The following is a 10,952-nucleotide window of genomic DNA, read 5'->3' on the forward strand; positions in this document are numbered from 1 at the left end:
CTAACCTATTAACCGGAGGCCCAGCCCAGATTTGCTGTTTTATGCCTATTTCATTGTTTCGAGGAAAAGGAATATCAGACGGAGTCAAAACGGAACGAAATCAACTGGAGAAGTTAATTTTGGAAGGAAACCAACCTGATGGGCTTGGAGTGCACGTCAGGGGAGTCCCGGGCTGCCCACGAGGGTGGGGGCGCCCCCCTGGGCGCGCCCCTGCCTCGTGAGCACCACGGAGGTCCACCGACGTACCCCCAGCAACCATATATACCTACGTACCCTAAAACTTCCAGAACAAAAGATAGATCGGGAGTTCCGCCGCTGCAAGCCTCTGTAGCCACCAAAAACCAATCGGGACCCTCTTCCGGCACCCTGCCGGAGGGGGATCCCATCACCGGAGGCCATCTTCATCATCCAGGCGCTATCCATGACGAGGAGGGAGTAGTTCACCCTCGGGCTGAGGGTATGTACCAGTAGCTATGTGTTTGATCTCTCTCTCTCGTGTTCTCTCTCGTGTTCACTCTATGGCACGATCTTGATGTATCCCGAGCTTTGCTATTGTAGTTGGATCTGATGATGTTTCTCCCCCTCTACTCTCTTGTGATGAATTGAGTTTCCCCTTTGAAGTTATCTTATCGGATTGAGTCTTTTATGAGAACACTTGATGTATGTCTTGCGTGGGATAACCGTGGTGACAATGGGTTATTCTATTGATCCACTTGGTGTATGTTTTGGTGATTAACTTGCGGGTTTCGTGACATTGGGAACCTATGCATAGGGGTTGGCACACGTTCTTGACTCTCCGGTAGAGACTTTGGGCACTCTTTGAAGTACTTTTACGTTGGTTGGACGAATCTGAGATTGTGTGATGCATATCGTATAATCATGCCCACGGATACTTGAGGTTACAATGGAGTATCTAGGTGACATTAGGGTTTTGGTTGATTTGTGTCTTAAGGTGTTATTCTAGTACGAACTCTTTTATAAATCGATCCGAAAGAATAACTTTGAGGTGGTTTCGTACCCTACCATAATCTCTAGTTTGTTCTCCACTATTAGTGGCTTTGGAGTGACTCTTTGTTGCATGTTGAGGGCTTGTTATATGATCTATCTATGTTATTATTGTTGAGAGAACTTGCACTAGTGAAAGTATGAACCCTAGGCCTTGTTTCCTATCATTGCAATACCGTTTACGCTCACTTTTACCGCTCGTTATCTTGCTGTTTTTATTATTTCAGATTACAAAAACCTATATCTACTATCTATTTTGCACTTGTATCTTCATCTCTTCGCCGAACTAGTGCACCTATACAATTTAGTATTGTATTGGGTGTGTTGGGGACACAATAGACTCTTTGTTATTTGGTTGCAGGGTTGTTTGAGAGAGACCATCTTCATCCTACGCCTCCTACGGATTGATAAACCTTAGGTCATCCACTTGAGGGAAATTTGCTACTGTCCTAAAAACCTTTGCACTTGCAGGCCCAACAACGTCTACAAGAAGAAGGTTGTGTAGTAGACATCAAGCTCTTTTCTAGTGTTGTTGCCGGGGAGGTGAGTGCTTGAAGGTATATCTTTAGATCTTGCAATTGAATCTTTTTCTTGTTTTAGCACTAGTCTAGTTTATAAAAGAAAACTACAAAAAAATGGAGTTGAGTTTGTCTCATACGCTTCGTCTTTTTAATATCTTTCGTGAGTATGATGGAAAGGAAAATTGTGCTCAAGTACTAGAAGAAGAATTACATAGAATTCTTGGCATAAAATATGTGAATGATGAGCATGATTGAAATGTTGTTAGTATGAATTCCTTGAATATCCATGATGCTAATGATATGCAAAGCCACAAGCTTGGGGAAGCTATGTTTGATGAAGATGATATTTTTTGTCCCCCAAGCTTTGATGAGCAAATTTACTATGATGAAAGCATGCATCCTATCTATGATGATTATTGTGATGACACATATGCTTTAAAGAATAATGATAACCATGAAACGTTTCATCTTGATCTTAATTTTCAATCACATGATAGTTATTTTGTTGAGTTTACTCCCACTATTCCGAATGAGAAGAACTTTGCTTATGTGGAGAGTAATAAATTTTCTATGCTTCTGATCATGAAAAGAATGCTTTAAGTTCTGGTTATATTATTGAATTCATTCATGATGCTACTGAAAATTATTATGAGGGAGGAACATGTGCTTGTAAGAGTTGCAATAATATCAAGTTTCCTCTCTATGTGTTGAAAATCTTGAACTTATGCTTGTTTTACCTTCCTATGCTTGTTGATTATTGTTCCCATAAGTTGTTTGCTCACAAAATCCCTATGCATAGGAAGTGGGTTAGGCTTAAATGTGCTAGTCATATGCTTCATGATGCTCCATTTATGTTTCAATTATTATCTTTTATGTGCTATCATTGAAATCATCATGCCTAGCTAAAAAGGCATTAAAGAAAAGCGCTTGTTGGGAGACAACCCAATATTTATCCTTACTGTTTTTGTGTGTACACATGATTATGCTACTGAATTAATCATGTTTAATAGCTTATGTTTCAATAAAGTGCCAAGTGGAACCTTTGGGAAGACTTGGGTGAAGTTCATGTGATCTTGCTGTGAAAAACAGAAACTTTAGCGCTCACGAGATTAGCTGGCATTTTTCACTGGAGAGTTCTTTTAGGTTGATTCTTTTTGCAGATGATTAATAGACAAATTTCTCAGGTCAAGAAATTTATTTCATAATTTTTGGTGTTCCATAAGTATACGTTTGATACATATTACTACAGACTGTTCTGTTTTTGACAGATTCTGTTTTCTATGTGTTGTTTGCTTATTTTGATGAATCTATGAGTAGTATCGGAGGGTATGAACCATATATAAGTTGTAATACAGTATATATTACATCAATATGAATTTAGAATGAGTTCATTACAGTACCTAAGTGGTTGTTATATTTTCCTATACTAACGGAGCTTACGAGTTTTGTTTTGAGTTTTGTGTGGTTGAAGTTTTCAAGTTTTGGGTAAAGATTCGATGGACTATGGAATAAGGAGTGGAAAGAGCCTAATCTTGGGGATGCCCAAGGCATCCCAAGGTAATATTTAAGGACAACCAAGCAACTAAGATTGGGGATGCCCCGGAAGGCATCCCCTCTTTCGTCTTCGTTCATCGGTAACTTTACTTGGAGCTATATTTTTATTTACCACATGATATGTGTTTTGCTTGGAGCGTCATTTTAGTTTGTTAGTTTTTGCTTGATGTTAGTTAGAATAGTGTTTTGCATCTTTAGTTTCAATAAAAAAGTCAAGGATAGTCTTTACCATGCTTATTTTGCTAGTTTGCATGTTGCTGTTTGAAAACAGAAAGTTTACCGCTGTTGCAAAAATTCCCTAGAAAAGTCAGAGAATGGTCTAACGTTGAATATTTGCATATTGCGCTTTGATAAATTTATTACAGTGGTAATTTTAGTTCATAATTTTTGGAGTTAGGGAAGTATTGATACTCTTGCATTCCTTACAGACTGTACTGTTTTGGCAGATTGCTGTTATGTTTGCGTTGTTTGCATATGTTTGCTTGTTTAATGATTCTATTTGAGGATAGGAGTGTTAAATATACAGAGGCATTTAGTATGCAATGTTGAATAATAATTTTAGTGATTTGTTACAGTAGAAAATGATAAGGTTTTGCATTGGTTTATACTAACCTATCTCACGAGTTCTTGTTGAGTTTGTTGTGAATGAAGCTTTTGATAAAAGAAGAGAAACCATGATATGAGAGGAATTAAGGAGACACAAAAGTTCAAGCTTGGGGATTCCCAAGGCACCCCAAGATAATACTTCAAGAAGTCTCAAGCATCTAAGCTTGGGGATGCCCCGGTAGACATCCCACCTTTCTTCTTCAACAACTATCGGTTAGTATCGGTTGAGCCAAAGTTTTTGCTTCTTCACTTGAGTTGTGCTATCCTTGCAATGTAGTTTTCTTTAGCTTTGCTTGATGTTTGAATAAGATACCAAGATCTGAATCCTTTAATGAGAGAGAGCCATACACAAATTAGAATTTACTAGAATATTCTATGTGCTTCACTTATATCCTTTGAGCGTGATAATTTTTGCTCTAGTGCTTCACTTATATCTTTTAGAGCATGGTGGTAGTTTTATTTTGAAGAAATAGATGAACTCTCATGCTTCACTTATATTATTTTGAGAGTCATTAATAGCATGGTAATTTGCTCAACGATAATCTCTACTTCTAATGGAGCAGTTGGTAGTCTCCGCCGGTCAATTTTCGTCCCACCACTTCGTCCGGGTTTTTTTCATAGGTTAACCTTCGTGGATTTTATCCGCACCACAGCTCCGGCTCAGAAAACCCCGTACGATGGCCCTCCTCTCGATCCCGATGCAACCTCTCTCTTTCCCTCCTCTCCCGTGCTGCCGCCGCCCCCATCTCCCGACCTCTTCTTCGGGCGCGGCCGCAGGAGCATCTCCACCTCTCCACTCCCTCACGCAACAGCACTCCAAACCCCCACCCCCACGCCCGGCTGCCGCTAGGGTTTCTTACCCTCGCTGCCCCGCCGCGACTCGTGTTGCGGGCAGTGAGGATGGGAGCGGGTCGGTCGTGTCGCTTAGTGGGTGGATGGTTGGGGAACGGCGGATCCAGGCCCTGGCGTGGTCCTCTCCCTTCAACTCGCGCCGCCGACCTGGGCTCCCTCTTCTTCCACGGCCACAGCCTGGGGTTGCTGCCGGCTAGACGAATAATTATGTGCAGGCTGCCACGACAAAGGGTTTGACTCCTACACCAATCTCATCAAGGTAAGGTGGCCTGCTAGACGAATTACACTCAGATTAGTTCAATATATAGTGATTCAGCCAGCAAAGGACTAATAATTATGTGCAGGCTGCTGTTCTTGACACTCCTGATGTTGTTTTTCAGAGCAATGCCACGCTAAGGTATATATTGTTACATAATCTGAATCCAAGTCTTACTGATTCTACACCTAAACTGACCGCTATTTTCTTTTTTTCTTCAGTTGCTCGTTCAAAGGGTGACAACCTGCTATGGGGTGGTTCTCTTATTGAACATGTGAGTAATATAACCTGCTATGGGGTGGTTCTCTTTATTCCACACTACCTAAACTGACCACTGTTTGCAAGCTTTAGTGCTTACTTGTTAATAATCATGGGGTTCGGACCACGGTACTAGCGTCCCCTTGTCATTGGCGGCAGCTTGGGTGATTGATCTATATATCATGAGTCAGGCTGAATCACGAGTGATTAAACTGGTTTTAGCATGAGCTTGCAGTATACAAAATCTGAATTTTTCACCACGTTCTGTATTAAATAGGATGAACTAAGATGAACCATGTATTTTAGTTCTAAGGAGATAGATCATAATTGTTGTGTGCTAATACTTTGAACGAACTCCTTTTTTAATCTTTGTGTAGGTTTTATATTTCTGCAGAATTATGTGATGGAGCCTTGATATGTACCATGACTTAAGTTCTGGACGTGCATCGAGTAAATGCAGCAGCCTTGATGTTTGAAGTTACAGGGGCATGGACTCTAATTTGCAACCACAAAGTTTATACCGTTGTTGTGTGGGTCAGTCTGGTATGTTCCTTTCATAACACATGGAATGCTTTATTCCTCTGTCTACCTTGTCTAACCATATTTTTGTCGGTATTTAGGGAAATTTGCACATCCAACTATTTGATCTGGGAAATGCAACGCCTCGCCACAGAAGGGGGCTAGCCCGTCCATGCTCACCGGTCTGGTTGTCTGGGGGCGAGGAGGGGGCGCAGCCGCGCCCGGAGGAGGTCATCTCGGCGCCCGCATCCTCGTCGTCTACATTGCCCACACAGCAGGTCGTCGCTGCTGATTAGATCCTCTTGAAAATAGTTAATTTAAACTCAAGTAAAAAAATCCCATGTTGTTTGCTGGCCTCTTTTGAAGTTTATTCTAACTTGCTATTGATTAGATCCTCTTGCAGTTATGTTGTGTTGTTCCATAAATTGCAGGCTTGATGTATATATCTATGACTGTTTTCCCAAGAATAACATGCAGACGACGGCCAACGCATTCATGGTGGAGGGAAAGATTGGTGTTGATCCTGTTTGTAAGTTTCCCCCACGTACTGTTGTTATTTATGCTTGATTATGTATGGTATTTTCTTGATTTGGTAACTGGATATACCTGCATTATTGTTGCCAGGCCAAGATTTTCAAGAAACTTACATTAAGCAACATCATGAGGTTATCCTTGGAAAGTTGGAATATAACAGTGCCATGGCATTTTCTGAGTACACTAATGAAAGATACTAAGATATCTTCTGGATTGAAGAAATTAAAATGATTTACATGCTTCAATCAAATTAAATAGTGAGGAAAGATAAATCAAATTAAAAGTGTGTGTTGCTTTAGTTGTTAAAAGCAACGTAAGTAAGAAAGTACATCTGCCGCCATGTGACCTTACATGTTCCTCAAGACTCAGTTTTTGTAACGCATACAAGAGAAATTTGGATGATGCACAGTTATAGATATGAATATTTGCGAACAAATCAGGTTATAACAGCACTTAATATAATGGTTGCATCTGGCCTCCTCGAGCTTTTTATTAGGTCAATGGTAAAATAACACTTAATATAATGCTTACACACCATGTGAGAATCGATGTGGAGGTGAAAGCATGTAACTCATTAGAGCTTAAAAAAAGTGGAATTTGTATTTCAGTTTTTAGATCTTAAATGTGCTCATACTATAGCCATTTTGTTTGAAATTTAGATAGTCCCTCTGATGTTCTAATTACCGCCACTGAAATCTAAGAGTTAGCAATTTGAGGGATTGTAATATCTTTATTTGTGTGGCGCCGTCTTCTGCCTTTTTAGATATGCAAATCCTTAGATGGATGGAATTCCTTTGCATCTAAGTAAGTGGTATGAAAGGGACGCGGAGTTCGTGAACTCGAGCACACAGGAGCTCGATATCTGTCCGTTCACTACTGTGTCGTGATTCGCTGCATTCAATGCCCGGGACAGACCTGTGGTCGACCAGGAATTCGGAAAGTCAGATATACGTACATGTGCAGACCTGAAAGGTGGGCCATGGCTCTGACGGACGTTAGGACGCCGTCCACTGATCGGCGGAGAGCCGTGGCCCAGGACGTCGGCGCCGTCCGGGTCTGTGGTTCAGAACGGTCTCAGATATGTGCGGCGGAGTGTCTGCACAGGCACACCAGGTGGAGATCGACCACAATCATCTGAGCAACCCATAGAGCAGCAGATTGACCCCCAGAGTACCGGGGTGGACGTTTAGGTAAGCAGTTTGTTGGTACTGATATTTTTTGGTAGTTAAAATGCTGCAAATTTCAGTATGAAAAGTGGCTGGTAGTGGCATTTGATGGTTTCTTCAGTAAACTGCTTAAGCTACGATGAACGATTTCCGTTCAGGGCGACGTGTGTCTATGTATGACTATTTTAATTGATTTTGCTCTATCATGTCCTGTGTAGTTCAGCAACGAACCTAATTTTTTAGTTGAATAGGTGATTGTTCCTGCATGACAACACAATATATGACTCTGTATCTGAAGGAAAAAAGAACTGAAAAGTTTAACATTGCATTTGTTTTTGTTCAGGTCAGCTATGCATTTTTGTGAAGGGGAGCCTTGGCGCAGTGGTAAAGCTGCTGCCTTGTGACCAAGAGGTCACGGGTTCAAGTCCTGGAAACAGCCTCTTACAGAAATGTAGGGAAAGGCTGCGTACTATAGACCCAAAGTGGTCGGACCCTTCCCCGGACCCTGCGCAAGCGGGAGCTACATGCACCGGGCTGCCCTTTTTTTTTAGCTATGCATTTTTGTGTGGTTCAGAATTATATGATGACCCTCCTAAGTCTGCGGTTACACTTTGGTACAAATGTAGAGTCAGGATTGGGGCTGAGCCCTTTTTTTTTAGCTATGCATTTTTGTGTGGTTCAGAATTATATGATGACCCTCCTAAGTCTGCGGTTACACTTTGGTACAAATGTAGAGTCAGGATTGGGGCTGAAGCAGGCCGAGCGCCATGCCAAAATAGGATTTCAGCAATGGAGAAATCAATCCGGGGGTTTGCCGAACATCGTGGTGACAATGTCATTGTGCCAAAATTAGGGACTAGCTTCCACACACTAGGTGAAGCTTACGATTTTTACAATCTGTAGTCATGGGAGAAAGGTTTTGGCATCTCAAATTTCTTCCTTTGCAAACAGACGCTCGATGCAATAAGTGAGTCGTTGATCGACCTCCCAATGATGGAAGTACCACTGTGTTTGGTGAGAGGTGGGATGAACTGCCTGGAAGAAAATTATGTTACCCTTGCAAATTATGGACAAGGGGTGTCATCCGGTACCCTCTCAGCCTTCAGTCTCTGAACTTATATTACAGTTTTTCACTTCGGCATCCACACAAGAGCTATCTAGGTAGACATTTGCACTGGACCTAATTAAACAGAGTATATGGTGTACTTTGCACATGTGCTTATTTTTTGCGACAGTTATTCGGCCGTTTAAAACTCTCCTTTTTTTTCAGGAACTTGTGCACGAGAATCCTATGTTTGTAAGGATAACAGGGGTGGTGCTGAAGGAACAGCTTGGGGGTGACACGATGATTGACCATGAGCTGATGTCTGTCATTATCCATAGGTGTTGCCAGGCTAACCAGGAAGCCGATGAAGAATCGCCCTACCTAACATGGAGGCACCAACTTCAACACGATTTCTCGGTGAGGGAAAATTAACATTGCAATATATGCAAATAACTAACAGTTTTTGTTCGCGTGCTGATTTTGATTCATTACCCTGCTGCAGACATTGGTGCTCACTACGGGGACAAGCTGAAGCTCCCCATTACAAAGGTATGAAACCATCCAATATGTTCCCATTTTTGACTCATAAATTATGTTACCCTCGCTTAAATTCTGTTCTCACTGGTATACGTCGGCATCATTGCACAGCACAACATATGAAAATCAATATGCGAAGCCCTGCACGAATGCATGAAGCTACAGGGCAATTTCTGCCCCCTCACCCGTGAGGCTTCGGCATGTTCTTGCCCCATCAGACTCCGCATTTGACACCAGCTGAAACGCCGCCATACTAAATTACCCAGGATGTCCCACTAGGTGAATTATATCCTTAGCATCTCATGATGGGGTATGTCCCACTAGATGATTTATATCCTTAGCATCTCATAAACATAAGTGTTCCCAACGCAAGCTTATGTACCCCTAATGCTACATTTGAATTATGTGCCGAGCATTTGTACTATCAAAGACCATGGTTTCAAACCATATCCTTTGTTGTTAAGCAATCTGCTGCCCCTGATATACTCTCTCCTTACGTCGTGCCATGCACATGTTTTGGTATCTTACTTAAGCTCGGTGGTCAACACTTTTTGCATCCACAAGCTTTTTTATGTCTGATCTATACAGTCACTCATTCATGTCCAAGATCCAACACATTCGCACTGACCGACAACTATCCGATGATTTGGCCAGTCTGCACAATCCATAGACTACATCTGCAACAGATATTCAAATTTATTAATTTTCCAACCTCATCCCACAAACACATTACCCTTTCCCTTGCTTAAAACACCCACTGGCTCATGAACATTGTTTTAAATAGCCGGCTATAACTCCGCTATAGCACGCTATAGCGTTTACAAAAAGTCTTGCGCTAAGAGACTTTGGTCCAAACAAATGAATAAACATTTTAAATAGCTCCGCTATAGCACGCTATAGCATTTGGAAGAGGTCCGCCGCTAAGATGCTTAGCGCGCTATTTAAAACTTTGCTCATGAATGGGACACCAAATTTAACTGCAACTCACAACCCCAAGTGTTCAATGGCACCATCTTGGATCAGCCAGAGTTAGTCTTACAGACTAATGCTTTCTACATGCTCTGGCCCTTTAGCAACAACCACATGCAGGAGCAAACTTAATTGAATTTACATGTACAGAACACCCAAACTTAACTGAATACCACACAACAAGAAGTGGACCACACATTATATAAACCAGTACAAGCATCGAGTAGTTCCATTTTATCATCAAGCAGCTCACATAAGGCACGTAGTGTCATTACATGGGATTACACATAAATAAATAACAGAGTGATCACTTAGTCTTACACACCAAATGTATGGGGTGCAAGCTAAAATGTAATCACCGGCTCAAAACACCCATGACATACTTAGCAAACTTTAACGAATATGTTTTCCAAATTTACATTCGTGCTTGCGTTTCCAAACTGAAATACGTGTAAGCTTCAGACAGACCGGAACAACGCCACCTCGATCATGAAATCCGGCAGCTCAGCTTTATTCACAAAATCACCTCGTACGCGATTGAATGTCGGAGGTAATACAACTGGTTCTGCACATGGACATTTCAATAATCAGTTATAATATTCCAACCGGAAACTGTCAGGTATGGTAAAAGGTGCTTGAACCACTTCCTGCGATTCACAAATCACAAATCATTCTCAGTGATGTTCAGCTACTATATACTGTTGAAATCCCATGCTAATTTAAAATTTGACTTACTTGGTGAGCTCCCTTGAGGTGCATGCAAGCATTTTGTCATAGAAAGCTCGCACATCCTTTCGCAAGTGGCTCTTCATGCTTAAAAATGGCGATTGAGCTCGGCCTGGTACTCCTCGTTCGATCTCATGAATCCACAAAGTCCACCCTGCAGAATCAAAAGGATTAGCACACACAATAATTAAAAACAGATCTGACTGGATTAACCATGCAGTTTAATCTGCAACTTACATCTCTCTGTTGCACTTGTAGAAATGATTCTCTGCATTCGCTGATCCAGGTGATTACCCGCTCGCCGCAGTCACTGCATGGTATGAGCGGCTGTATCTCCTTCCGTACGGTGACCGACAATGAGGTAGACATGAAAGACTAAAGATGGAAGACTGATTGCCACAGCG

The 10,952-nt window shown here is 41.7% G+C and overlaps 1 long non-coding RNA gene across 3 annotated transcripts; it reads left to right on the top strand.

Moving 5' to 3' along the window:
- Positions 1-4,398: 4,398 nt before the first annotated feature.
- On the top strand, positions 4,399-9,405 carry LOC123162371 (uncharacterized). Of its 3 annotated transcripts, XR_006481248.1 has the most exons (11): positions 4,399-4,797; positions 4,883-4,935; positions 5,030-5,068; positions 5,447-5,595; positions 5,673-6,100; positions 6,869-7,295; positions 8,006-8,145; positions 8,223-8,432; positions 8,542-8,733; positions 8,819-8,865; positions 8,965-9,405. It is a non-coding gene; the product is annotated as an uncharacterized lncRNA (long non-coding RNA). The 3 variants fall into 3 exon arrangements; XR_006481249.1 differs by having other exon boundaries at positions 5,016-5,068; positions 5,430-5,595; positions 8,006-8,432; XR_006481250.1 differs by having other exon boundaries at positions 5,016-5,068; positions 8,006-8,432.
- Positions 9,406-10,952: the final 1,547 nt, after the last annotated feature.

Source organism: Triticum aestivum, chromosome 7B, assembly GCF_018294505.1.
Source record: "Triticum aestivum cultivar Chinese Spring chromosome 7B, IWGSC CS RefSeq v2.1, whole genome shotgun sequence".
NCBI lineage: Eukaryota > Viridiplantae > Streptophyta > Magnoliopsida > Poales > Poaceae > Triticum > Triticum aestivum.